Here is a 10,811-nt window from a genome sequence, read left to right as displayed (position 1 = left end):
TGCATGACAGAGTGAGACCTTGTTAAGAAGAAGTAAAGATTAGTTTTATGGAAAATTGGGCAGGTTTAATTAGGTTCAATTAGGTTCAAACCTTCAAAAAAGGTTCAACTCTTTTAATTTTAAATTTAAGCCAAATATCTCATTTTTTTGTGCCTTGAACTTAGGATGTTTTCTATTTAGTCTTGAGTAGGCAGTTACTTACCTCTCTGGATATATTTATTCCAAATTTTAAAAAACGAAATGGATGATCTAGATGAATGCTTTTCAAACTGTATTTTTTAGGCTTTTAAATTCTGCCAAATGTAATGCAGAACACAAACTTGGAGATTAAAGATTCTTAGTGAACCACGAAACAGAACAAATGAAGCCACACATATGTAAGCGTATCATAGTTAAACTGCTGAAAACTAGGGAAAGAAAATATTCAAAGAAGAGAGTGAGGGGGAAAATTGTGCATAAGGAAACAAGGATAAAAATTCCACTGAATTACCTTCGGAATCTACATAGGCCGTAATTGTGTAAGGCCCTGCCTGCCTTTGAATTGTTATGTGAGACATAAATTAACTTTAGCTTTAGTCATAGTATAGGACTTTAGCCTTTATCTTAATGAATACAATGATGAACCCGCAAGCCAAATTAAGAAATAGAACATGGTCAATACCTTAAAAACTTCATACGTGTTCTCCAATTGCATCCCCTTTGTCTCCAACTAAGAAACACAAACTGAAATTTGCTATTGATTGTAGGTTTACCTAGTTGCTTCATATCACAAATTAATATATTGTTCAATTTTGCATGTTTTTGAACAAAAACTGACTCTGTTTTGTTGATTAATATGGAAATCATTGAAAGAGAATAATTTCTTAATTTTTTAATGCTTTTCCCAAAGAATGTGAAAGAGCCTGATTGAAAGCTATTATTGCACTAAACATATTAAAAATAAAATGCATTTTCTGCTTTGACATTCTATCAGCTTACTTAAGAATTTAGGACTTTGCAAACAGCAATCTTGGGGCCGGGGCCATTTTGGAAGCATCTTGCGAGGCTCCGCTTCATCTACAAGTATGGAGAAGGCAAAAGGCAAGGAGACCTCCACAGAGAAGTCGAGGGAAGAGGAGCAGTAGGCGTCTAATCAACCAAACATGATTGCTTTGCCAGGAACATCCACAAAGGGAACCAAAGAAAAAATGTCTGTCAAAGGCAATAAAGTGCTCTGTCCTAAGAAGAAGGCAGAGTACACTGACAACCCCAGACCTCAGAAGAAGATACCAATCCCTCCATCACCCTCTAAACTGTCACCTGTTCATCTGATTCACCAGCACATTCTGCGTGCCTGGTGCCAACAATTGGAGCTGAGCTCCAAAGGCCAGAAATTGGATGCATATAAGCGCCTGTGTGCCTTTGCCTACCCGAATCAAAAGGATTTTCCTAGCACAGCAAAAGAGACCAAAATCCGGAAATCATTGCAAAAAAAATTAAAGGTGGAGCCGGACGCGGTGGCTCACGCCTGTAATCCCAGCACTTTGGGAGGCCGAGGCGGGCGGATCACAAGGTCAGGAGATTGAGACCACAGTGAAACCCCGTCTCTACTAAAAATACAAAAAATTAGCCGGGCACGGTGGCGGGTGCCTGTAGTCCCAGCTACTCAGGAGGCTGAGGCAGGAGAATGGCGTGAACCCGAGAAGCAGAGCTTGCAGTCAGCCGAGATCGCACCACTGCACTCCAGCCTGGGCGACAGAGCGAGACTCCGTCTCAAAAAAAAAAAAAAAAAAAAAAAAAAAAAAAAAAAAAAAAAAAAAAAAAAAATTAAAGGTGGAAAAAGGGGAAACATCCCTGCAAAGTTCTGAGACACATCCTCCTGAAGTGGCCATTCCCCTGCGGAGGGGCCGCCTGCCCTGGAAGATTCCAGTGCTCTCCTTGAGGGAGTTAATACAGTTGTGGTGACAACTTCTGCCCCAGAGGCTTTGCTGGCCTCCTGGGTGAGAATTTCAGCCAGGGCGAGGACGCCAGATGCAGTGGAACCTCCACAAGAGGCCTGTGGTGTCAGGTGGTGTGTGGTCCATGGGAAAAGTCTCCCTGCCGACACAGACGGTTGGGTTCACCTGCAGTTTCATGCTGGTCAGGCCTGGGTTCCAGAAAAGCAAGAAGGGAGAGTGAGTGCACTCTTCTTGCTTCCTGCCTCCAATTTTCCACCCCCGCATCTTGAAGACAATATGTTGGGCCCCATATGTGTTCACAGGAACAAGGTCTTAATAAAAAGCCTCCAATGGGAATAGAATATCAGGAAAAAGGCCACATGTGAGGCAATTAATGGCAGAAAGGCTGGAGAGTCGGATACCGCGGTGCTGCTGACAGGTGAACTCGGGTCCTCTGCACACCTGTTTATGGGCCATGCAGACTAGTGGGGTGGCAGATGTTAGCCTAAGACCCCTAGCAGTGCCTGTTGCTTTGTGAGTGGAGATAGAGACTCTTACATATAAAAATGGAAAAAGATTTCACAAATTACCATAAATTGTAGTTAATATGTAGAAAAACTCATTCAGACTACTTTGCGAAAATAGACATGACTTCAGCAGCAGCTCTTTTTTGTTTTGTTTTGTTTTGTCTTTTGAGACAGTGTCTCACTCTGTTGCCCAGACCAGAGTGCACTGGTGCAATCTCAGTTCAGTGCAATCTCCGCCTCCTGGCTTCAAGTGATTCTCCTGCCTCAGCCTCCCAAGTTGCTAGGATTACAGGCACCTGCCACACACCTAATTTTTTTTTTTTTTTTTTTTTTGTATTTTTAGTAAAGATGGGGTTTCCCCATGTTGGCCAGGCTGGTCTCAAACTCCTGGACTCAAGTGATCAACCCGCCTTGGCCTCCCAAAATACTGGGATTATGGGCATGAGCCACTGTGCCTGACCTTCAACAGCTCTTTTAAGTGAGAAGTTCTTCAGCTGAGCATTGTGAAGGAGTTGAATAAAACAGTAGCTGGCTCTTGTTCTCAATTTTCTCTTCCTCTGAACACTGACTACTTTAGGAGCTGCTTCATTCCAATTGCAATTTCATAAAATGTAAAGTATTTTAAAGCAAAGAGAGGCTGTTAACTCTCTCCCCCAAACACATGATTTTTAATATTCAAAACAATATTTTTCAAAGTTCTCTTAATAACCTGAGATTTCTATGGTTTGACTCCAGGATGAAAACACAAGGGACTTTGTATTATTTCACTGATAATTATTTTGTATATTCCTGGTGTTTAAAATGTTTAAGGTTGCTTCCCACTCATAAATACATAATATATTGAGCTTAAAATGTGTTTATTAGCCGATTCTCCATAAATAAAAATAAGATGTGTATATAAAATAATTCATCTGTTGTATTTAGGGAACTGCATTTGTTGCATGCAAATTTTATTGTTGGTGTTCTTAACTCAAAAGTAGGAGTAAACCAAAATGTGTGATTTTTCTTTTGTATGACTCATTTGTTTGTTCTTTATTAGTTGGTGGTATGGGTTGGATCATTTGTTTTTAAAACTACTTAGGTATGACTGACATACAAAAACTGTACATATTTAATATATCTTATTGAGCATAATTAATTTTTAATTTTTTTGTGTACTTCCTAAATTTATAGTCCTGTGAGTCTGGAAACAGATCTGTTTTTCACTGGTCCTGATTTAATGACAGTTTCCACATGGTTTTGTTATTACAAATATGGAATCTTTACTATTTTATTTTATTTTATTTTTTTGCCCCTTTAATGAAGATACTAAAAATAATGCACTGGAAGGAGTGCCAGAGTTGGAAAATTTGTAACCATCATAATACAGATATAATAGGTTTGGGAAAGAATCCTCAAAAATGTTAAAGCAAGGGAGGAAAGTTTGTTGAGAAGCAAGATGTTCTTCTCTCCTGGACCCCATTGGTTGTTGGTGGTCAGAATTGTTCAGTGTAATAAATAATAGACATTTTTTTTCTTAAAAAAAGAAAGAAGAGTTTACCATTCTGTTCTGTATCTCTTTAGGATTTATCTTTCATACTTCCTTTATAATAGATTACAGATCTGACCAAAAACTTAAGTATTAATTATAAGCATGTTCTTATATGTTTAAAATTAAATATAAAAGAAGGTATACACATATCCATGATGTATTGTGGTAAATTGTACATGTAAGTATCTATACATCGAATATATGCTGAGTCAAATATAGACATGTATACAGTTCAACATTATATATAAATACCTAATGTATCCCATGTTTCATATTCTATATCCTTGCTCTAGTTTATGAATGAGAGTGAAATTCAGTTTATTTACCTAGACTTCAGCATAATAAAAAAATGCTAAGGTGTATTTCAGTAGGATTGAAAATATAAACTCAAGTATTTTCTCTTTTTAATGAAATATACGTAGTCATTTTTCTATTTACATTTCATAAAATGTCAATGTGCATGCATTTTTGCAAAGTACTTACGTTTTATATTCTATTTGAAATAATTTTATTTCCCTTCATGTATGGCATCCCTAGAAACAAATCTAATAGAGAAACTCAGCAGGAGACTGTTCAGTGACAAGCTTCATATAAACTAGAGTACTTGTAGGGACTTTGAATTTCATTGAGTATTTCAACTCCATATAATTGAACTATTATGGGACTAAATAATTTATTTTAGATGAAATTATTAGGGGACCATCAAAAATCAACAAATATTGTTAAGACTAATTACAATTTCAAGAAGGATAAATATTGATTTATATATTGCTTCAGAAAAGAAACTCTAAAAGTTATATAGATCATTTTTAATTCACTATTTCTTTTGCTTTATAAACAAATCTTCTAAATAAAGCATTATTCTTATTCCCAAGATAAAGAATAAAAATACAGAAAACTAAGATTGTCATGCAATTTTACAGCTATATATAATTCCAACACACCATCCTAGATGTTTCAATTTCTATCTTATGTTGCATGTGATTGTATATGTTGAGTGTGAACTGTTAAATATTTGGAGGTAAAGTGAGGTAATAACATCTTGTTTGTAAGACTGTATTATTTGCCTATTAGTAGGTGTGTTAACACTACAGATAAAATCATTTGATTGCCTTTTCCTAAAGGAAGGTTCTATTTCCTAATTTAGACATTTTTTGTGCCTTCTGGTATAATTAATTGCATACATCCATGTCAAACAGAAAATATGTACACTGTAGCAACTATTCACTTAAAAATGATGTCTTTGTTACCTTTTCCCTTTCAGAATTTTTCTAAACATGATTCATCAATTTTCCCAAGTAAATGATCCACCTGACTTGAAAAGCTATAGAACACAGATATTTATCGCTATGCAAACTTTATTATTTTTCTGCAATTCTGGTTTGCATAAGTAACTTTTTTTTAAATTTTATAAACGTAAAGTTGAAAGTTAAAGAATATTTTATGATTCCTAAAAGTGTACCTGGATAAGTATCATTCTCTGTGAAAAGGAAGTTTGATTCATACATATACCTCCAAAGTGGATAGTTTAGAGATACAAAATCAACCCATGGTTAATCTAAGCAATGTAATACTTTACAATTTTTAAAAACTGTGTAGTAATTATATGTATATGTAATTTGCACCAGGTACTCATAAACAAGTATAATTTAGGTTAAGATTAAAAATGTAAGCGAAAGAGGGCAGAGTACGATGGCAGAATGGAAGCCTACCCTGTTCATTCCCACCCCAACCACACTGGAACACCAAATTTTAGCAACCATCTGCACACAGAAAAGCACCATCACAAGAACCAAAAATCAGGTACACTTTCTAGTTTTAACTTGATATAGCTAAACGAGGCATGGGGGAGGACAAGAGAGACAGTTTTGTTTTTTTTTTTTTTTTGGTTGTGATTTTTTTTTAATTTTTATTATTATTATACTTTAAGTTCTAGGGTACATGTGCATAATGTGCAGGTTTGTTACATATGTATACTTGTGCCATGTTGGCGTGCTGCACCCATCAACTCGTCATTTACATCAGGTATAACTCCCAATGCAATCCCTTCCCCCTCCCCCCTCCCCATGATTAAGAAAATGTGGCACATATACACCATGGAATACTATGCAGCCATAAAAAAGGATGAGTTTGTGTCCTTTGTAGGGACATGGATGCAGCTGGAAACCATCATTCTCAGCAAACTATCACAAGAACAGAAAACCAAACACTACATGTTCTCACTCATAGGTGGGAACTGAACAATGAGATCACTTGGACTCGGGAAGGGGAACATCATACACCGGGGCCTATCATGGAGAGACAGTCTTGAATCACCAATGCCACCCATTCCTTATGTCTAGACAACAGCTGAGTGGTAAGGAGGGAGAATCTGTGCACTTTGGGGAGAGTGCAGTGACTGTGGGACAATACATCGAACTCAGTTCTGCCCTGTCACAGCAGAGAATGAAGTCTTGCTGGGCTCAGCCAGTGGTTGTCCATGGAGGGAGCATTTGGACTCGCCTTAGTCATAGGAGATTCACCCATCCCAGTGATCAGAATTTGAGTTTCTCAACAAGCCTTGCCACTGTAAGCTAAAATGCTCTGGCGTCCTAGGTAAACTTGAAAGACAGTCTGTAACACAAGGACTCCAATTCCTAGGCAACCCCTGGTGTTAGGTTTGGCTTAGAGCCAGCAGACTATTGTGGCATGTGACCTATGGAGACACCAGTTGGTGCTGCTAAAAGAGTACTGGTTCCACTTCTCCCCAAAACCCAGGTAGTGCAGGTCACAGCAACGAAAGGGGCTCCTTTTTATCTGTGTAAGTAGAGGAACGCAAAGTAACAGGACTTTGTCTTGCATCTTGGATACCAGCTCAGCCACAGTAGGACAGGGCACTGACCAGGATTGTGAGGCCCCCATTTTAGGCCATAGCTCTCAGATGACATTTATAAACCCATCATGGGCCAAAAAGGAAGGGAAGGGTACAGTTTTTGCAGGATTGATCACCTACTGACTAAAGACCCCTTGGGCCCTGGGTTACATCAACAATACCCAGGTAGTATGCCATGGGCCTAGGGCACTAAGACGTGCTGATTTCTGGTGTCATCTAGCACATTCCCAGCTGTGGTGACTATGTTGAAAGACTCCTGTTTGAAAAAAGCAGAGGGAAAAATAAAGGGAACTTTGTCTTGCAGCTTAGGTACCACCTTGGCCACAGAGGGGTAGAGTAACAAGCAGGCTTTTAGGGTCCCAAAGTCTAGGCTTAGGCTCTTGGAGAGCATTTATGAACCTGCCCTGGACCAAAGGGGAGCCCACTGTTCTGAAGGGTGAGTCCCAGGACTGGCAACATTTACCAAAAGCTGGCTGAAGAACACTTGGGCTTTAAGGGAGTATCAGTGGTGGCCTGGCAGAACTCCCTATGGATCAGTGGTCGTGGTGGACACAGGGAGAGACTTCTCTGCCTGTAGAAAGGGGAGAGAAGAGTAGGAATGACTTTATATTGTAGTTTGAGTGCCAAATCAGCCACAGTACACTAGAACACCAGGTAAACTGCTAAGGTATTTGACCTACATACCTGGCTTCAAGGCGGCATGTCTAGACATGCCTTGGTTCTGGTAGAAATGGCTGCCCTGAAAGGAAAGGCTTTGGGAAACACCTAGTGCTGTGCTGGCTTCAGGTATGACTCAGCACCATCCCAGTGGTGGTGGTCACAGGGGAGCTTACATCACCACACCCCCACTTCCAGGTGGCTCAACACAGAGAGAGAGAGAGAGCGAGAGAGAGAGAGAGAGAGAGAGAGAGAGACTTCATTTGTTTGGGACAAAAGTAAGGGAAAAGAATAACATGCTTTGCTTGATATTGCAAAGAACATTTCAGGATCTTTTTCAATAACACCAAGGTGATACCTCTACAGGTCTGCAAAAACTACAGCATTATTGAGCTTGGGGTCCAAGTCCCTTCAGATACCTGGAAGGCCTTCCCAAGAAGGACAGGAACAAAAAAGCCCAGACATTGAAGATTACAAAAAATATCTAACTCTTTAAAGCCCAGACACGGACTAACATCTACAAGCCTCAACGTTTTCTAGGAAAACATGACCTCACCAAATAAACTAAATAAGACACCAGGAACCAATCATGGAGAAACAGAGATATATGAACTTTCAGAAAGAGAATCAAAAATAGCTATTTTGAGGAAACTCGAAGAAATTCAAAATTCTATCAGCTAAATTTAACAATAAGATGAAAATAAGAAGAAGCAAGAAGAAATTCTAGAGTTGAAAAATGCTACTGACATACTGAAGGAGGTATCAAAGTCTCTCGATAGCAGAATTGATCAATCAGAAGAATGAATTAATGAGCCTGAAGATAGGCAGAGTTTGAGGAGATGATAAAAATAAAATAATGAAGCATGCCTACAGGATCTAAAAACGAGCCTTAAAGGGACAAATCTAAGAGCTGTCGGCCTTAAAGAAGAGGTAGAGAAAGAGATGCGGGTAGAAAGTTTATTCAAAAGTGTAATATCAGAGGATTTCCCAAATGTAGAGAAAGAGATCAGCATTCAAGTACAAGAATGTTATGGAACTCCAAGCAGATTTAACCCCTAAAAAGGCCGACCTCAAGGCATTTAAGTATCAAACTCCCAAAGGTTAAGAATAAAGAAAGTATCCTAAAAGCAGCAAGAAAAAATAAATAAATAACACACAATGGAGCTCCAACAGATCTGAAAGCAGACTTTTATTTGGAAACATTATAGGCCAGGAGAAAGTGGCATGACATATTTAAAGTGCTGAAGGAATAACTGTAACCTTAGAGTAGTATATCTGGTGAAAATATCCTTCAAGCATGAAGTAAAAATAAAGACTTTCCAGACAAACAAAAGGGAGTTCATTGACACCAGACCTATGCTACAAGAAATGTTAAATGGAGTTCTTCAATCTGAAGGACACGGATGTTACTTGGCAAAAAGAAATAATCTGAAAATGCAAAACTCACAGGGAATAGTAACCACACAGAAAAACACAGAATAGTATATCACTGTAATGGTGGTTTGTAATCTATTCCTGTCTTAAGTAGAAATACGAAATGATGAACCAATAAAAATACTCACTACAACAACTTTTCAAGACATAGGACATTAAGACATAAATAGAAACAACAGAAAGTTAAAAAGTGGAGGAATAAAGTCAAAGTGTAGAGTTATTAGTTTGTGTGTGTGTGTGTGTGTGTGTGTGTGTGTGTTTGCTTGTTTATGCAATCAGGGTTAAGTTGCCTTCAGTTTAAAATAATGGGTTATAAGGCATTATTTGCAAGCCTCATGGTAACTTCCAATTTAAAAATGTACAGCAAACACGAAAAGTAAAAAGCAAAAACCTAAAGTGCACCAGCAAAGAAAATCAACTGTATTTAAAAGACAGAAACAAAGGAATGAAAGACGAGAAGACTGAAAACAACTAGAAAACAAATAACAAAAGGGCAGCAGTAAGACGTTACTTATCAGTAATACCATGGAATGAAAACTGACTAAATTTTCCAATGAAAAAAAAAAACACAGAATGGCTGAATCAATAAAAAACAAGACCCAATGATATATTGCCTACATGAAACATAACTAACCTATAAAAGTACACGTAGACTGAAAATAAAGGGATGGAAAAAGATATTCCATGCCAAAGGAAACCAAAAAAGAGTAGGAGTAGCTATATTTATAACAACAACAACAAAAAATACATTTCAAGCAAAACTTGTGAGAAGAAATTTAAAAAGTCATTATACAATGATAAAAGAGTCAATTCAGCAAGAAGATAAAACAATTGTAAATATATATGCACTCAATACTCGAGCACCCAGATATGCAAAGAAAATATTATTAGAGCCAAAGAGATGGAGGCCCCAGTACAATAAAGCCTGGAGACTTCAACACCCCACTTTCAGCACTTGACTAATCTTCCAGACAAAAAGTCAACAAAGAAACATCAAACTTAATTTGCACTTTAAAAAATAATAGACTTAATAGATATTTACAGAACATTTCATCAAAGAGCTGCAGAATACACATTCCTCTACTCAGCATATGGATCATTCTCAAAGACAGACTTTATGTTATGTCACCAAGCAAGTCTTAAAACAATAAAAAATTGAAAAATATTAAGCATCTTCTCTGATCACAATAGAATATAACTAGAAATCAATAATAAAATGAATTTTGGAAACTATACAAATACATAGAAAATAAGCAATATGATCCTGAATAACCAGTGGGTCAATAATAAAATTAAGAAAGAAATTGAAAAATTTCTCGAAACAAAAGAAAATGAAAACACAACATAGCAAAATCTATAGGATACAGCAAAAACAGTAGTTAGAGGCAAGTTTATAGCTATGAGTGCCTATATCAACAAAGAATAAAAACTTCAAATAAATAACTTTAATGGTGCATTCTGAAAAAATAAGAAAAGCAAGAGAAAACTGAACTCAAAATTAGAAGGAGAGAGATAATAAGGGCAGAGCAGAAATAAATAAATTTGACATAAATGAAATAATACAAAATAACAAAACAAAAAGTTGTTTGTTTGAAAAGATAAACAAAATTGACAAACCTTTAGGCACATTAATAAAAAAGACGGAAGATTCAAATAAATAAAATCACAGTTGAAAAAAAAAGACATTTGAGGTGGACAGATCGCTTGAGCTCAGGAGGTGGAGACCAGCTTGGGCAACATGATAAAACCTCATCTCTATGAAGGTTACAAAAGATAGCTGGCTGTGGTAGTGCATACCTGTAGTCCCAGCTACTCAAGAGTCTGTGGTGGGAGGATCAAGGATCATTTGAACCTGACAGATCAAGGTTGAAAGT

At 37.4% G+C, this 10,811-nt stretch overlaps 1 pseudogene; it reads left to right on the top strand.

Moving 5' to 3' along the window:
• The first annotated feature begins 1,040 nt into the window (after positions 1 to 1,040).
• LOC699439 (developmental pluripotency-associated protein 4-like) lies at positions 1,041 to 2,276 on the top strand (annotated as a pseudogene).
• The last annotated feature ends 8,535 nt before the right edge of the window (positions 2,277 to 10,811 follow it).

Source organism: Macaca mulatta, chromosome X, assembly GCF_049350105.2.
Source record: "Macaca mulatta isolate MMU2019108-1 chromosome X, T2T-MMU8v2.0, whole genome shotgun sequence".
NCBI lineage: Eukaryota > Metazoa > Chordata > Mammalia > Primates > Cercopithecidae > Macaca > Macaca mulatta.
The sequence above is the reverse complement of the archived record's forward strand: the minus strand, read 5'-3'. Positions and strand labels throughout refer to the sequence as shown.